Source organism: Salvelinus namaycush, unplaced genomic scaffold (genome assembly GCF_016432855.1).
Source record: "Salvelinus namaycush isolate Seneca unplaced genomic scaffold, SaNama_1.0 Scaffold907, whole genome shotgun sequence".
Classification (NCBI taxonomy): Eukaryota; Metazoa; Chordata; class Actinopteri; order Salmoniformes; family Salmonidae; genus Salvelinus; species Salvelinus namaycush.
In genome coordinates this window covers 82,501-85,738 of record NW_024061650.1, presented here as the reverse complement: position 1 = coordinate 85,738, position 3,238 = coordinate 82,501, and positions in this window count along the sequence as shown.

The window sequence follows — 3,238 nt, the reverse complement described above, 5'->3', positions numbered from 1 at the left end:
AGACCAGGGTCTATAGGGTAGTAGGGCACTACTTTAGACCAGGGTTTATAGGGTAGTAGTGCACTACTTTAGACCAGGGTCTATAGGGTAGTAGGGCACTACTTTAGACCAGGGTTTATAGGGTAGTAGTGCACTACTTTAGACCAGGTCGATAGGGTAGTAGTGCACTACTTTAGACCAGGGTCTATAGGGTAGTAGTGCACTACTTTAGACCAGGTCCATAGGGTAGTAGTGCATTACTTTAGACCAGGGTCTATAGGGTAGTAGTGCACTACTTTAGACCAGGGTCTATAGGGTAGTAGTGCACTATATAGGGAATAGGGTGCCATTTGGGAGACAGGTGTTGATGTCTATTAATGAATCAGAGCATGTGTCAGTTAACCCTCAGACGACGTGAGCAGGCTCCTTGAGACATGGGGCCGTGCATTATCATGCAATTATTGTGCCATTATCATGCCATTATCATGCTATAACCATGCTATTATCATGCCATTATCATGCTATAACCATGCTATTATCATGCCATTATCATGCTATAACCATGCTATTATCATGCTATTATCATGCTATTATCATGCCATTATCATGCTATTATCATGCTATTATCATGCCATTATCATGCCATTATCATCCTATTATCATGCTATTATCATGCCATTATCATGATATTATCATTCATTATCATGCTGAAACAGGAGGTGATGGCGGTGGATGAATGGCACGACAACGGGGCCTCAGGATCTCGTCACGGTATCTCTGTGCATTCAAATTGCCATCGATAAAATGCAATTGTGTTCGTTGTCTGTAGCTTATGCCTGCCCATACTATAACCCCACCTCCACCATGGAGCACTCTGTTCACAATGCTGTCTGCCACCTGCCCGTTACAGTTGAAACTGGGATTCATCTGTAAAGAGAACACTTCTCCAGTGTGCCAGAGGTCATCGAAGGTGAGCATTTACCCACTGAAGTCAGTTACGACACAGAACTACAGTCAGGTCAAGACTCTGGTGAGGACGACAAGCACGCAGATGAGCTTCCCTGAAACGGTTTCTGACACTTTGTGCAGAATTTCTTTGGTTGTGCAAACCCACAGTTTAATCACCTGTACGGGTGGCTGGTCTCAGACAAACCCACAGTTTCATCAGCTGTCCGGGTGGCTGGTCTCAGATGATCCCGCAGGTGAAGAAGCCGGATTTGGAGGTCCTGGGCTGGCGTGGTTACACGTGGTCTGCGGATGTGGAGGTCCTGGGCTGGCGTGGTTACACGTGGTCTGCGGATGTGGAGGTCCTGGGCTGGCGTGGTTACACGTGGTCTGCGGATGTGGAGGTCCTGGGCTGGTGTGGTTACACGTGGTCTGCGGATGTGGAGGTCCTGGGCTGGCGTGGTTACACGTGGTCTGCGGAAGTGGAGGTCCTGGGCTGGCGTGGTGTCACGTGGTCTGCGGATGTGGAGGTCCTGGGCTGGCGTGGTTACACGTGGTCTGCGGATGTGGAGGTCCTGGGCTGGCGTGGTTACACGTGGTCTGCAGATGTGGAGGTCCTGGGCTGGCGTGGTTACACGTGGTCTGCGGAAGTGGAGGTACTGGGCTGGCGGGGTGTCACGTGGTCTGCGGATGTGGAGGTCCTGGGCTGGCGTGGTTACACGTGGTCTGCGGATGTGGAGGTCCTAGGCTGGCGTGGTGTCACGTGGTCTGCGGATGTGGAGGTCCTGGGCTGGCGTGGTTACACGTGGTCTGCGGAAGTGGAGGTCCTGGGCTGGCGTGGTGTCACGTGGTCTGCGGATGTGGAGGTCCTGGGCTTGCGTGGTTACACGTGGTCTGCGGATGTGGAGGTCCTGGGCTGGCGTGGTGTCACGTGGTCTGCGGATGTGGAGGTCCTGGGCTGGCGTGGTTACACGTGGTCTGCGGAAGTGGAGGTCCTGGGCTGGCGTGGTGTCACGTGGTCTGCGGATGTGGAGGTCCTGGGCTGGCGTGGTGTCACGTGGTCTGCGGAAGTGAGTCCGGTCGGACATCCTGTCTAAAATTCTCTAAAACGATGTTGGAGGCGGCTTATGGGAGCGAAATGAACATTAAATTCTCTGGCAACAGCTCTGGTGGACATTCCTGCAGTCAGCATGCCAATTACACACTCCCTCAAAACTTGAGACATTTGTAGCATTCTGTTGTGTGACAAAACTGCAAAAACATTTAAAAGTGGCCTTTTAACGTCCCCAGCACAAGGTGCACCTTTGTTCTGCCCCTGAACAAGGCAGTTAACCCACTGTTCCCCGGTAGGCCGTCATTGTAAATAAGAATTTGTTCATAACTGACTTGCCTAGTGAAATAAAAGGTCAAATAAAATGTGTAATGATCATGCTGTTTAATCAGCTGCTTGATATGCCACACCTGTCAGGTGGATGGATTATCTTGGCAAAGAAGAAATGCTCAGTAAAACATGGGACCGTGTTGTGTTCAGTATAGAATAGTAGAATGGACATGAGCCTTCTTATGATGGGGTGAAAGGTCAACCATGTTGGTCAGGGAGTTGGTCAGCCATGTTGGTCAGGGAGTTGGTCAGCCATGTTGGTCAGGGAGTTGGTCAGCCATGTTGGTCAGGGAGTTGGTCAGGGAGTTGGTCAGCCATGTTGGTCAGGAAGTTGGTCAGGGAGTTGATCAGCCATGTTGGTCAGGGAGTTGGTCAGCCATGTTGGTCAGGGAGTTGGTCAGGGAGTTGGTCAGCCATGTGGGTCAGGGAGTTGGTCAGCCATGTTGGTCAGGGAGTTGGTCAGCCATGTGGGTCAGGGAGTTGGTCAGCCATGTGGGTCAGGGAGTTGGTCAGGGAGTTGGTCAGCCATGTTGGTCAGGGAGTTGGTCAACCATGTTGGTCAGGGAGTTGGTCAGCCATGTTGGTCAGGGAGTTGGTCAGCCATGTTGGTCAGCCATGTGGGTCAGGGAGTTGGTCAGCCATGTGGGTCAGGGAGTTGGTCAGCCATGTGGGTCAGGGAGTTGGTCAGCCATGTTGGTCAGGGAGTTGGTCAGCCATGTTGGTCAGGGAGTTGGTCAGCCATGTTGGTCAGGGAGTTGGTCAGCCATGTTGGTCAGGGAGTTGGTCAGCCATGTTGGTCAGGGAGTTGGTCAGCCATGTTGGTCAACCATGGTCAGTCAGTGTTGTGATACGATTGTGTAAAACAATGAATTTGATTAATTTATTTACACCTTATGTTTGTTAGCAAGCAAGCCAGCCAGTCAGCTAGCCAGC